This window comes from Oncorhynchus tshawytscha, linkage group LG07, assembly GCF_018296145.1.
Source record: "Oncorhynchus tshawytscha isolate Ot180627B linkage group LG07, Otsh_v2.0, whole genome shotgun sequence".
NCBI classification, from domain to species: Eukaryota; Metazoa; Chordata; class Actinopteri; order Salmoniformes; family Salmonidae; genus Oncorhynchus; species Oncorhynchus tshawytscha.
In genome coordinates, this window is record NC_056435.1 from 32686633 (window position 1) to 32702467 (window position 15835).

At 41.9% G+C, this 15835-nt stretch overlaps 1 protein-coding gene across 6 annotated transcripts in view; it reads right to left on the reverse strand.

The window, feature by feature from the left end:
- Nucleotides 1-15835, reverse strand: part of LOC112254390 (nuclear receptor coactivator 3) — a 64214-nt gene that overhangs the window by 34193 nt on the left and 14186 nt on the right. For 3 of the 6 annotated variants that reach the window (XM_024426935.2, XM_024426934.2, XM_024426927.2), the window contains exon 1: nt 9907-10020. The exons of 2 other annotated variants lie outside the window; for them this stretch is intronic. The gene's annotated coding sequence lies outside the window, so the exon portion shown is untranslated. Of the gene's footprint in view, nt 1-9906; nt 10042-15835 lie in introns of those variants that run through there. One more of the 6 variants, XM_024426931.2, reaches the window with a different exon arrangement.

Below are 15835 nucleotides of genomic sequence, written 5' to 3' on the forward strand. Positions count from 1 at the left end.
GGAGAACTTGCACAATTGGTGGCTGACAATACTTTTTTGCCCCACTGTATAATTTTAAATGGTAGGTTTATTTGAACAGTGAGACATAATAAAAAAAATCCTGAAAAACTTGTCAAAAATATTATAAATTGATTTGCATTTTAATGAGGGAAATAAGTATGAGACCCCTCTGCAAAACATTATTTTGTGATTGCCAACAAGGGCTTTGCCACCAAGTACTGAGGTCAGACATTTCTTGTAGTTGGCCACCAGGTTTGCACACATCTCAGGAGGGATTTTGTCCCACTCCTCTTTGCAGATTTTCTCCAAGTCATTAAGGTTGAGGTTGACGTTTGGCAACTCGAACCTTCCGCTCCCTCCACAGATTTTCTATGGGATTAAAGGTCTGGAGACTGGCTAGGCCACTCCAGGACCTTTATGTGCTTCTTCTTGAGCCACTCCTTTGTTGCCCTGGCCGTGTGTTTTGGGTCATTGTCATGCTGGAATACCCATCCACGACCCATTTTCAATGCCCTGGCTGAGGGAATGAGGTTCTCACCCAAGATTTGACGGTACATGGCCCTGTCCATCGTCCCTTTGAAGCGGTGAAGTTCCTGTCCCTTTAGCAGAAAAACACCCTCAAAGCATAATGTTTCCACCTCCATGTTTGACAGTGGGGATGGTGATCTTGGTGTCATAGGCAGCATTCCTCCTCCTCCTCCAAACACAGCGGGTTGATGCCAAAGAGCTCCATTTTAGTCTCATCTGACCACAACACTTTCACCCACTGGTCCTCTGAATCATTCAGATGTTCATTGGCAAACTTCAGACTGGCATGTATATGTGCTTTCTTGAGCAGGGGGACCTTGCAGGCACTGCAGGATTTCAGTCCTTCACGGCATAGTGTGTTACCCAATTGTTTTCTTGGTGACTATGGTCCCAGCTGCCTTGAGATCAGTGACAAGATCCTCCTGTGTAGTTCTGGGTTCTCACCATTCTCATGATCATTGAAACTCCACGAGGTGAGATCTTGCATGGAGCCCCAGGCAGAGGGAGATTGACAGTTCTTTTGTGTTTCTTCCATTTGCGAATAATCGCACTAACGGTTGTCACCTTCTCACTAAACTGCTTGGCGATGGTCTTGTAGCCCATTCCAGCCTTGTGTAGGTCTACAATCTTGTCCCTGACATCCTTGGAGAGCTCTTTGGTCTTGGCCATGGTGGAGATTTTGGAATCTGATTGATTGCTTCTGTGGACAGGTGTCTTTTATACAGGTAACAGAGATTAGGAGCACCCCTTTAGGAGTGTGCGCCTAATCTCAGCTCGTTACCTGTATGAACGACACCTGGGAGCCAGAAATCTTTCTGATTGAGAGGGGGTCAAATACTTACTTCCCTCATTAAAATGCAATTTATAACATTTAACATTTTTGACATGCGTTTTTCTGGATTTTGTTTGTTGTTATTCTGTCTCACTGTTCAAATAAACCTACCATTAAAATTATCGACTAATCATTTGTCAGTGGGCAAACATACAAAATCAGCAGGGGATCAAATACTTTTCCCGCCTCACTGTATGTAGTTGGACAAATGTAAAAGTTACAATAAAATGTGGTTAAGATTTGATGTTGACAGTGTTGTTAATCTGCAGTATGCTTGCTGATCGACCCCAGAATAGCAGGGGCCTTCTCACTTCACGGTGGAATTCTGTGTCACTCAAAACTTAACTCTACTTCTAGCTGTGGAGGCAGACGTGGGGCGGGCAAGGTGGCAGTGTAGCAGTTGAGAAGTTAATCCAGAATTTACGCCTCTCTGCCCACATGAGAAAAAGCATCTGGTAACAATCCCCCCCCCCCTCCTCCTTTTCTTCCCAAACTTTAGAAAGAGGGGGCCCTAAACAAAACACAAATAGTCTTGCTAACAATTTACAATGGTAACAAAACCAGGGCAGGGAGCTACCCTCCCATTCGGTTGTTCAGGTGAACCAGTTTTACAAGGAAGGGAGAGAAAGTAGAGACGGGTGGAAGAGCGCTGTGCACCCCCCTTCCCCCTCCTTTACAACATAAAACTGTTACAAAGCCTTGCTGGTTATAAATTGGAATTTGGTGCAATGATTGCTTCAGGCTGCACGTTTAGCCTTCATAAGTGTGGATGGCTCACATTCGGCAGAATTACCCCTGCATTTGGGTATTACCTCAGAGTTGAACAAGAGGTGAATGGGGGAATGATTTAATATGAAGTGATAGTAGTAGAGCCAGACTGCACGAAGTGATAGAGACTAGGGCTTGGTGGCTTCCATTGAAGGAAATTCTGCCGTTTAAGTTGCTCTGCAGTTCCTACACATCCGGTATTTAACTCACTGTCAGAAATGTAGTCTTAAATATTTCAACCAGCTAACCTGTTACGGGTATTTGTTGAGATGTGGGGCTTTGGTTCCCCTCAGGTGTGCGTTGACATGCAGTGATACAGTCTACTGTCACCACATGAATTACTGACCTTGAGCTTGTTGTGTAGGACTGTATCGTCACGGAAATGTAGCGTCATACAACTGGATGCTACTTTAGCGCTCTCGCCAAAGAAGAACCAGAAGTAAAATGTTAACTCAAAAAGTGTAAAACTGTATATTAAAAAAAAAAAAAAAAAAAAAAAAAAAAAGTTGACTTATACGGAACAAAAATATAAAACGCAACATGTAAAGTGTTGGTCCCATGTTTCATGAGGTGAAATAAAAGAAGCTGAGGGAGTGTGTAATTGGCATGCTGACTGCAGGAATGTCCACCAGAGCTGTTGCCAGAGAATTTAATGTTCATTTCTCTACCATAAGCTGCTTCCAACATTGTTTTAGAGAATTTGGCAGTACGTCCAATCAGCCTCACAACCGCAGGGTACGAGTAACCACGCCAGCCCAGGACCTCCACATTCAGCTTCAGGATCATCTGAGACCAGCCACCCGAAGAAACTGAGGAGTATCTCGGTCTGTTATGAAGCCCTTTTGCAGGGGAAATCAAATTCTGATTGGGGAGCCAGGCCCATTCAGTGGGAGGGCCTTGCTAGCAAGTGGGTGGGCCGATGCACTCCCAGGCCCACCCATGGCTGCGCCCCTTCATATTCATGTGAAATCCATTGAATAGGGCCTAATGAATTTATTACCCTTATATGAACTGTAACTCAGTAAAATTGTTGCAAAATGTATTTTTGTTCAATATACTATGACTGAGATGTGGTTGTTGTATTTAGCTACCTTATGATGAAAGCACTTTACTGCAAGTCACTCTGGATAAGGGTGTCTACTAAATTACTAATATTTAGATGTTAAGTTAATGATCACATGCACAAGTACAGCAAAATGCCTTCCTTGCAATCTCCAAACCCAACAATGCAGTAATCAACATCAATATAGCACTAACAATAAAACACAAGGCAGAACAAAAACACATGAAAAATAAAAATGAGAACACAGAAAAGCAAGAAGCTATATACAGGGTCAGTTCCAGTACCATATTTACAATGTGCAGGGATACTGGAGTGATAGAGGTAGATACAGTACGTATAGGGATAAGGTGACTAGGCATCAGCATGTACGATAAAAAGAGTAGCAAAAGTGTAAATGATGATTGTGTGTGTGTGGAGTCAGTATGTGTGTGTGTGCGCGCGTAGAGTCCTGTGAGTGTGAAGAGGGCATGTAAACGTTTAAATAAAATACAAGCGTAAACTAAGATCGTCCGTGCAGCCAATTTGTTAGCAATTTTGCAAAGTTATGGCTTTGGGATAGACGCTGTTCAGGAGCCTGTTTGTGTCAGTCTTGATGCACCGGCAATTTCGAAGCGGAGAGAACAGTCTATGGCTTGGGTGGTTGCAGTCTAATGATTTTCTGGGCCTGATAGAGGTCCTGGATGGCAGGGAGCTCAGCCCAAGTGATGTACTGAGCTGTCTGCACCACAATCTGTTCGCCCATGCAATCCAGGGCGGTGCTGTTGCCATACCAAGCAATGATGCAGCCAGTCAAGACGCTCTCAAATGATGCAGCTGTAGAACTTTGAGAATTTGTGTAAACATTGTGTAACCCAAGTGTGACTTAAACCAAAGAAGAAAATTACACTTAACTCCAAGAGAAAAAGCCTACCTATTCCAAGTTAATAAGGATCACCTACAGGGATAATTCAGGATTTTGACAATGAAACCCTTTATCTACGTCCCCAGAGTAAGATTCATTTGTCTCTGCATGCAGTTTGGGGGAGGGGCTTGCCTGTTTTGCATTAATACGTGTCACATATCAGTTGGCAAACAATGTAAAAAAATATATAATTTAGTTAAGCTGCAAACAAACACTCTTTTTTGCTTTCTTGAGTAAGGCAGCTCCAAAAATGCAGGCGTTTCAGCCTAGCTCAGTGCTTTCTGTCATGGGGCAAAACAGCAGAAAATAGAGCGTTGCACCGTGATTGGGTCAGTGTTCTGTCACTCATGGGGACACTACGTCGTCGCCAAGTCTAAGGGTAGAGCTAGAAAACTCTAGCCCCGTCGGTGCTGCCATAGAGCTACATTAGAAGTGCCCACCCAAGAAGGCTCAAGGTCAGTGGCCACAGATAAAATGACATCAAATCAAGTTATATGTACAGCAGCTTTGGTTGGACTGATCATGTCAACATCATACTTGCAAAATCTTATCTAGCAGTCGACATCATGAATCAAGTCGACAATCTACTGGCAAATTCTTTTTATTCCTTGTTTTTTTTTTAAAGAAGTAATGAAGAGAAACTATAGCTAAAACGTATCGGTGCTCATCGGCCATAAACATGACAAGATGGAAATAGCTAATTTAACAATGAGTCGTTTGCAAAGCAATCACTAGCTTGCCATTCAGTGGAGTGGCTGTGTGGTCCCAAATCTAGGATTAAGGGGCTCTTTTCCAAGTTTAAAATGATAAATAGGGATGGACGATACCAATGCTGGCATTTTTAAGCTAATAGTCTGATTCCGATATGTTCACCGATGTATCGTCCATGTCCATCTTAACGTCCGATGTGCAAAACCTATGTCAAAGCTGATGTGCATACGTACTTAACGAAGGTACATGGCATAATATTTTGCTCTATACGTGCAACACAGCATTCCTAAACTAGCCCACAATATCTGCTGTGTGGATCGAGCAGTCAACAAGTCAAGCAGTCATTTGAAAGAGTAACAAAATGTCAGCGAGAAAACTCTAGGGCGAAATCCATTAAAGCCAAAAATTGAATTAATTGCCCTTGAAAATCAACTGCTCTCTGTCGTGGGTGATGTTGGCATTCGCCAACTGGTCGAGCACCGTTTAACACTACCAAGTGCGCTATTTTTCCGATGTTGCCCTACCGGAGTTACACAGTAATAGCGTCATTGTATGTCGGGATGCTAATAGCATAGTATGGAACGTTGTTTGCGTGTCAAAAAAGATACATTAACACTGTCAAAGCAGTACAACAAGTCAGCAAACACCAGCCATGAACGATGTTTACAATACTGTGTTGATAATAAAGCATCATTTGTTCGACTGCAACTTCTGGGGTACCTAGCTAGCACCAATACTTTTATTTTGAAGGCAAACCGCAAAGTCCACTTTTGTGGCTAATCCTTATTGTGGCTAGCTTCAAAGATGTGTCAGACCACCATTAATCAAATAAGAACAGTCTTATAAATGTGGGATATTTTAGATGGTACCTACCTATATAGTTAGCTAACTATAGCTACTGAAACAGATTGTCGTATTGCTATGTTTTTGGGGAAGAACGTTGTTTGCATTCATGAGCTAGCTAGCTTTTTTTATTGCCAGCACTGTAGGTGCACGAGACACCTTTACCAGCATCATAGCATACGTATCGATGAATCACCGTGACATATGAAATACGAGTGTAATAACTACATACAAAAATGTTTGACGTGCAGTCATATTTCAGGTCCTGATTGGTCAAATAGTGTTATTTGACACAACAAATATATTTTTTGACATGCAAAGACCCCAAAAAATCCTGGTTGAGAATGAAACGACTGAAAAACAAAACAGCACAGCAAGTAAGTGAGAGAAATAGGTTTGATGATGTTTTACTGGTAATGGGTACATAGGTAAATGACAACAAAATAACTTTTTGGTCAGTGTGGTGTGTGTGTGTAACCTTAATTTAACTAGGCAAGTCTGTTAACAACTTCTTATTTACAATGACGGCCTACCCCAGCCAAACCCGGACGACGCTGGGTCAATTGTGCGCCGCCCTATGGGACTCCCAATCACAGCCAGATGTGATTGATTCAAATCCAGACTCTGGGACCGTAGTGACGCCTCTTGCACCGAGATGCAGTGGCTTAGACCGCTGCATCCATGTGTGTGTGTTAACTATACTAGAATGCTTAAAAGGCCGCTCAAGTTTTAAATATCCTTTGTTTTTTTTGGGGCAAGGGAAATATTGGATATCGGTCAAAAATATATTGGTGCATCACTAATGATAAACATTCAACATTGGCCATGCTGTCAAAGAAGCATGATTTGTGCCGCGCTCAAAACAACCGTTAACTCGGAACTGAAAAATTGACTTCAGTGAGTGCAAGACAACTGGGAAGTCAGTAATAAACGAGCTCCGACTGCGTAAATACATTTTGAACAGTCATCCAATTCAGAATTGTAAATCCAGCCACTTTCTGGAGCTATGACCTGAAGATCAATGATGTCATCATGATTCAACCTCATTTCTCTCACACTAATAATTTGGTCTGTTTACCCCTCTTAATTTCACCTACTGTTCTGACTTGGTGGCGCACATGTAGCCTATAACCCGTTTTAGAGAAATGTAACCATTGAATATTGTAGGAGCTTTTATTGTCTGCTTATATGCCCCCTTTATTTATCCTACGGTTCTGACTTGGTGTACAGGGAGAACACTAAGAACAGCCCATGTTCTATTTGCTGTGCATTACAAAAGTGCTAAACAAAGTCAATATAACTACGTCCGTCCTAGCTCGCTCATTAATGTCTAAATCTAAATTACGGATTGCCTCTTATTCGCTTGTCGTCCCCTTATGCCATAGTTCAATTGTCATTAGAAACCACATTTGTTTAAGCAAGTCAGCCATATCAGCTGTGTTTTTTTAAAGGCAGTGATGATGCAGAATTAACTGTTTTGCTGAAAGTGTATAGGTGGTAAAATGTTGGGACTACTGTTGGGACAGCTTTATGTAGGCCGTTTGTGGGTACCATTTGTCACCGTTATAGTGCAATTCATGTATCGATTAGTTTTGTGTAGTGGCTTTGCTGGCATGCATCCCACTTGTTTTTGTTTGTTACCCAACCAAGATTTTACATGCTTAAAGCGCCTTTGTTTAGCACAATTGCTAACTTGCGCAATGACGAAGTCTATGGCAACTGCTAGTGTGCTAGTAGATACCATATACTTCCAGGTATTGTGGTAACGCTAGTTAGCATTGGCTCACGAAACTACCTTCAACTTCCTTCATACTGGATGCAGAGACAAAAATGTTATCCATGAGTTAATTTGACTGGGGAAATATTGCCCAAATCCCAATGTAGCCTTTCCATTTAAGCTCCTCACTACCGCTCCTCTTTTACCCCTCCCCCCCCAAAAAAGGTACAGGCCAAAGAATCAAAATTCCAATTAGGAAAACAATCAGGCTTTCCTTTCAGCTCGCTGTGTCATCAAGAGCCCTTCCGCAGCCACTACGCCGCTCTCCCCACTATTCATCTTGTTAATGCCACACACACACCAAATACCTTTGATCTAACATCCTCTCTCTGTAACACACACACACCCCTTACGACACACTAAAAGAATGCCATCTATTCAGACATCAATGGAGCAAAAATGCAGCGTGACAAAGACAGAGTGGAGGTAGTTATCAAAAAGGGCCTTGCCACAACAAAAGGTGATGAGGCATTCGCTTATTTTCCCACTCATTCTCATTGATGGAAGTAAAAGTCCACGCTTTCAGAGGTGGCAAGGATGAGGGCAATTTTCTTATACTAACAATTAAATAAGGCCAAAAATGCTATTTCAAATCCTAAAGTCTAACTGCTGACAAACACCAACTCAAAAATACACCAACAGTATCCAATCAATATGCTATGGAAATCATTGGATTGGTTCATCTGCTACAAAGCTCTGACACATAGAGAGATGCTCCCGCTCCCATGAGATGAAGCCCGTTAATGAGAACACAGTAGCAAAACGGACAAAGAGCAAAAGCAATGCATCCAAGTCACTTCAGCCCATCTGTAGTCAAAGAATCTCCCAGAAGATTGATTCATTGTTAATGCAGCCTGACACCCTGTGTGTGACAGAAAGGGAGAGAAAAAGGGGGATACAGGGGCTCCATTTGTTAAGAATGAGTAGCAGCAGCAGTTCATTGGGTAATTTCCCAGTGGCCACTGTTCCCCTCCTACAAACATACTAACACATATAGGCCCACACTGCTAGAGAAGATGTAAGTGTGCATTACATTTAAATTAGGCCTATTTATTTATCATGAATAAATAATCTAAAAATTAAGAGACCATGAAGACCACCCGGTAAATAGGCTAGCTCAGTGGCCTTATCCATACTCCATGCCAACAAGCCCCAAAAAAACACACACATTCACATGATACCATGCTCGCCAGCCTTACATGTCACATGTGTGGGTAGTAGTGTGGCGGAGAAAGGACGCGTTATAACTCGGGCCTCAAGCTTTTCTTGGTCAGGTCACATTGTTAGGAAAAACTCCTGGCCCTAATTAGAAAACTGACAGATAGACATGGCTTATAAAACAACCCCCATCTTCTAAACCAATACCCAAAGCATGCATGTGATTGAAGTTATTCTAGGGCAGATTTCATTTAATCTGCCCCCGTCCCCCCCAAAAAAAAATAAAAATGTCTGAAGCCAGACAGAGCATTGAGTCTTGCAAGACGAGATAGGTAGGTCCTCCTCCTGTATATGTGTGCATATAGGTGCTTGTGATTCACGTGTTCTGCCAACAAGCAAAGACTGACTGCACACACCTAGACCTGAACCTTACAAATCCAAGCGACATGACTCACGCTCCATTGTCTGTCGAGTTACATGAGCAAGCTCTCGGAAGAATGCTCCCTTACCTCCTCCGAAAGTGAATGTTCAGCATACACAGATATCAGTAGTTGTTAACCTTTTTTTAAACCAAAACTCAATGAGGAGTTTGCACTGCTGAGTACACGTTCTCGCTAACACACACACACACACACACACACACACACACACACACACATAGATACTAACACCATGTCCCATCAAATGTCTACACTACAGTAAATTAAAATGTAGCCTGTGAACTTGAGACATATAGTGTCATAAGTAGCCTATTCTGTACCGATGTGTGACATGTAGCATAGACTAGAAGGTTTCACGGGTGGCCTGACGTCCGTATCCAACCCTCCCCTTTCCGTTGTACATAGTAGTGCTGGGTCATTAACCGTTACAATCACAGAGATACTTAACCTGCTAGACTACACAAATAGAAGAGTTCACTCACAGTCGAAATTAAATAGAATTGGTTCTGAACGTAGCCCATCAATTGCCCCTCGGATAAACTTTGTAACAAAAGAGTAGGTGGTATGAAAGCAGTCCGAAACCTCCACGAGGAATGCACATTCAAAACGATAAAATTTGGTCTCGCATCAGCAGGTAGAAAGAACACTTCACACAACCTAAAATTCCGTAAATAAACGAACACGATCGGAACTAACGTTACAAGGTAGGTTGGTTGGTTGCACTGAGGTATACTAAGACGGGTGAAACCTCTACCTATTCCAAGTAACTCGGCACATCAGATCAACAGGAACATTTGCCACATGTTTAAACCCCAAATCAGTGTTACCAACAAAACACTTTAAAAACTTGAAAAGAAAACACCGACTATTAGCAGAAAAACTCACCCGCTTCAATGCATTCATTGAGTACACCACACCAGTTTCTTTTTTGCCACTATTAACTCTCCGCCATCTTCACCACTGTGCTTGTTTAAATGGGAAACACTCCCAAAGCGCAAGAAGCCAGGGGCGTATTCATTATGCCGATTATGTTGCAAAACGTTTCTTAAACGAAAGCAAACGGAACGAAATGGGGAGGGACCTACCTGAATTTGTCCAATAGAAACTCTCGTTTTGTTTTACAACGAACACTAGTATTTCTATTGGCCAGATTTAGGTAGGTACCTTCCCATTGGCTGCACTTGTCCAATAGAAACGCTATTTTTCGTTGCAAAACGGAACATTTAGCAATTGTTTGGAGTACTGATTTATACAACCCAGCTTGCAACAGAGCGACAGGGATTCTGGGTAGGGTAGTTGTCTTCCTCCTCTATTAGCGTAAAGATGTATGGGCTTTTCTAAATATGGACTACACGTACATGAATTAAATAACCTACCTGTGAGACAGGCAGCAGCAATGCATTATTTATAGCTCACCAAAGTAGCTCATGGAGATATGCATGATAACGGTGCACGTGGCCGTTGTGACATGCTATTTTCCATTAGGCCATTAGGCCAAGTCAAACTATTTTCTTTTATAGACACATCATTCTATGAGGTCTCAAAAATGGATATTGACAGGTCTAATGTTTCAGTCTGCAATTGTAACAAGGCTAGAATTAACCCCCCAAATTTCATATAGTTCTACATATTTTCTTTGATTGTATGATTGTTGGTTAATTTTTCAACATGGTCCGTTGTAACCATTGCGGGTTTCCAAGTATGACTATTTCAATTATGAGGGGGATATAAAACATGCATGTTATCTACTGACACACAAACCGGCCAATATCCATATGCCACATTGGGATTGGAGAGCAGCGGTGGTCAGGGTACAATTTGCAATTATGTAGCAAACACTGTGAAGTCAAATCGCCCTATAGGAGGATGAAGTGACTCGGGAGGCCCAACTGCCCTCTGGAGAAGAGCCACAGAAGATAGTGACGAATTTGTCTCTATGGTGATCTCTCAGCACACCCGTGTAGAATTTCAACTGTTCGGAGGGAGTCAGGGCTAAAGATGGAGGGAGGGAAGGGGGGAATGAGAAGGGGTAGAAAGAGGGAATGGTTGGAGGATAGCGCCAGTGAGAAACAGTCTAACCACCCAGAGGTGCATCATCGTGAGACTTCCGGGAATGTTTGCGAAACAGACCAAACCGATCAAGCGAAACATTTTTAGTTAGTGGTTAATTTTATATATTCAAATGACTTAAGTAGTTGAACATGTTATTACTCCAACCTTATGAAAGTGACAAACTGACACTGACACATTTTCATTTTTCAAAAATAACTATATCGAAGGAGTGCCTTCGATTTGATGGCCTGCACATGCGAAGTTCAGCTCGAGACAACTGTTAAACCCGATGACTTGTTTCTATGCATGAGCTTAGCTAGCCAACGTCACCATGACGTCGCCTAAAAGCAATGTTCCCTGAAAAAAATTTCAGCACTGAACAAATTTCAGGTCTGCTGAGCACAAACTTGAATGTTATGAAAATTCTGTGCAACTTCCGGTGTTTCCTGTCGACACTGAGGCTGTACCCGCTTTAAGTGGTCAAGTAGGCTACTGTGGCTATTTGATCATAATGTAGGCCTACCAGAGTGGCCTACCATCAAAAACAATGGAGAAAATACATCCCATAACATTTTAACATGGAAATAGCTGTTCTATTGTTCAGTCTACAGTAGCAGCCAATGTGTGGTGTTCAATGTACGCCAACATTCCATGAACTTTTGAAACAAACATGCAGGGCTTGACATTAACCTGTTAATTCACTTGTCCTGCAGACGAGGTGACTGAAAATGTGTGATGCAAGAAACCACTTTACAAAATAAAATGCATAATTTTTCCATACCATTATTACAGAGAATCAGACAAACTACGCTACCCTCTGCCTATTGGCTACACAATTTATTCAAGCCTGTCTCAAAATACACCGACCCTTTAAGACAAACAAAAAAAATAACTCTTTGCCTGACTCACTTTTCAAAAATGTCTAAAAATGCACACATTTTGTGCTCTTGTGGGAAGCAATCACTCCCCTATTGCTGTCTACAAATTATCTATAACTGGGCTAATAACTCACTAACTAGCGAAAGATATGAACAAAATGTACAAATGTCGCTACATGTAGCTCTCGCTTTGATCTTAAAATAAGTACATGTACTCACGACCGCTCATGCTGTAAAAACAGTCCAGTTCAAAGTGAATGCATATAGGCCTACTGCAGCTCTGATTGGTTATGGCACACCGGTCTGTGTAGACTGTAGAGTATGGGCCTGAGTCTTGCCTGTCAATGCAATATAATCCTACTCAGATGCTTCCTGCCTACAACAAAATCCCTTACATAGTTAGTTTCGCATACTAAAAGTCTTACATAGTTAGTTTCGCATACTAAAAGTCTTGCATAGTTTGTTTTGTTGTGGTATAAAGCATTGAAAGTGGCTAAAATTGCATTGATTCGATCACTATTCCCACATTAAAGGGAAACGTTGATAGTGTTAACGGGGAAAACTCTAGAACGTTGAGTAAAGTTCTCTCTCCTGCTTATTAGCGCACAGCATTCCCGGGGAGCTGCGTGCCTGCACACATGCTCAGTTTAGAGGGAACATTATAAGTTTGATCGGGGATTTCTATTGGAGAAGCAGTTTTAGCCTATCTTCATACTGTACTGTCTCTGGCGTAACACTTGGTAATTAGCTCCTTGCTTGCTGTTTGCTGTCTGGGCATTTGACCTTAATCAGTCTACAAATGAAAGGGGAAACGTTGACAGAAATAATATAGAATGGAAAAAAAATAGTCCACCTGATACACAGTGTGTCTCTTAAAAGTTTTACTTACATGCAAGGCCTCTTTGATGTCACCTTCAAAGGGGTGTTGTTGAAAAAAAATCTGTGAAGTTCATTGCCTCAGCTGAGTCCCAAGTTTCAAGCTCAAAGAGATGTATGCAGTCCAGCCAATTGTATACAGATTTTAACGTCAAACATAGCAATTTTATTTAGGTTATTGATCCGCATGAACTCAAAACACAAAAGGAAGTATTATTTGTGACACTAGACAGACATTTAGTCTTGACAGAGAAAGTTTGATATGGACTCTTTCCCATAATATTATGCTACAAGAGTTCACTTGCATTTGATAAACAGCATTCAACTGAGATGATATGTTTATAACAGATATCACCACAGCCAGAAAGCCAACACAGCGATCATGAATTATCTGTTTTCCTGGTTGTTTGCTTGTGTTTTAAAGAGTGAGCCTCAATTACATTCCACAGAGACCTAAAAAGGGGCCCATGGCCCTCTGTTTGTGCCCCCTCCCCCATAACACACCGCAAACTGACCTCCCCCTCTGTCAGTGAGTGTGAGACGCTACATCCCAACCCCCTTCCCACTCTGCCTCTCTAGTATGAAAAGACAGGAGATAACAGTTTGAAAGGACAGGAGATAGCCCCCTAATAATTAATGCATTTGCTGATTGCTTTACCTGCAAACAACCAATCGGATGCCTCTCAGCTCATCACCCCTTCCCCCTCCCCCACTTTGTTTCAATTGCACTCAGATTCAAGGCTTTAGGATCATGATGAAGACAAAACAGAGACAGTACATGGGCACAATTTATGAATTTGATTTTACAAAGAAATGTGAAATTCATAAAGCACAAATGAAAAGGGCAGAGAATGTTCAATATTGAATTAATTAGTTATTTTCAAGGAAAAGATTGAGTTTACTTACAGGGAGAGAGAAAGACACACACACACAATATGATACATTTTTTTCCCCCCAGCTGATAGAGGTATTCAAATATACATTTGAGAATGATAGGTGTTTGATGGTTTGCTTTAGAGGCCTGCTCAGTTGAACTCACAGACAAATATTTCATCATTCCCATGTTAATGATTCTTGAACGTATTTCATGGGGAGTAGCCTACATAAGATGGATTTACAATTGGCTTTTGTTTTGATCACATGCCTGAATCTGCTTGTGGAGGTCCCCTTAAAGTTTGGAGATGCAGGTGGAATACGTCAATGGAGTATCAGGTACACCAGACACAAACTTGTTGATATCAAATCATCATAGACCAGCAGAGAAAACTATGGCACAAGCGCATTGCCGCAGGAGATCAATACAACATGGAATGTTCAATGGAAGAGACTAAAAGGAGGACTAAGGAAAGGAGACAAGAGGATGATTGCGAAGGAAACTTCAAAAAACATAAGAACAATCCACCACTCCCCAATATCCTTTTTGTCAACGTGAGATCAATAAGAAATAAAAATTATGAGCTCAGTGCCAATTCCCACTTTCTGAGTGAATATAGAGACTCTTCCTTTCTCTGTTTTACAGAGACTTGGTTATCTGATGACATTTCTAATGATGCGCTGAAATTGAATGGATTTTATGGTCCCATTCGCACAGATCGTGACCCGTCAATCACCGGTAAAGCAACAGGAGGAGGGGTGTGTTTTTACGTAAACAAATGCTGGTTTTCTTCCATTACCATCAAGAGCACTATCTGCACAAAAGATGTTGAACTATTATGCATTTCACTGCGCCCTTTATCTCCCAAGGGAATTTGGACAAGTGTTTATCACAGCTGTTTATTTACCACCCACAGCAGATACTACAACTGCTGCTCAAACCATCTACCAATGCATCAACATGCTGGAAGATGTCCCCTGATGCACCCAAAACCATACCCGTTTATTTTAACTCTCGCTCACTGTCCTACCAAACTATGAACAGTATGTTACTTGTAGCATAGGGGGAGATAGTAAATTGGATTTGTGCTGGTAATATTAAAGGGCATATAAGTCACTGCAGAAGCCCCCAGTGAACACGTCGGACCACTATGCAATTAAATTACTGCCAACATTGAAACTGAAACATATTAAGGAAAGGGCAGTCCTTATATGGTCATAGGAAGCTGTAGAAAGCCTGCAAGGCTGTTTTGCCTGTATAAACTGGGACATTCTTATAGTGGACCATACCCTTGAGGAGTCAGTATCAGCAGTGACTGCAAATATACATTTCTGTGAGGGCATATTAGTCTCCACAAAGATGGTTAAATGCTATCCACAAGTCTTGGATTACTGCAGAGTTTAAACAGACACTTAAGATGAAACAGACAGCCTTTTCTGCTGGCAACCAAGAGGAAGTGAAAACCCTACAGAGGACAGTGAAAGAACAAATAGATCAGGCTAAGGACAACTACAAAAAAAAGTGTAAATCATGGGAATCTCAGGCAGCCCTGGCAGGGCAAGCCAAAAAACCCAAAGAAAAAACATAAATGACTAGGGACAGTTTGTCAATGAACACAACACTTTTTTTACTGTCATTTTGATAATCACAACGTCTCCACTGTAACAGAAGCGTGAGGGAACATCTGGAGTTCCAGGCTCTGGATGGAGGGGAGGCGTCAACCATCGAGAAGAGGTGCTGAGATGGGTCTTCAAGAGAGAAAAATCCATCAAAGCACCCCGACCAGACAACATCAAGGGACAGCTACCGAAGGAATGCTCAGATGAGCTGGCAGACATCATCCCCGTGCTCTTTAACAGCTTCTTATCAGAACACATGGTTCCCTCTGGAAGACGTCTGAGATCCGACTATTTCCAAAGGAGAACAATCCAGCGGAGCTGAATGACTATCGTCCTGTGGCGTTAACTTCAGTCGTTGTGAAGTGCCTTGAGCGCTTGATACCCACACATCTCAGGTCTCATGTGGATGGAGCCCTTGACCCAATGCAGTTTGAATACGTAAAGAACAGATCCGTGGAGGATGCAGTCCTGACGGAGGTGCACAGTGCATTGACACACATGGAGAAGCCTCACTC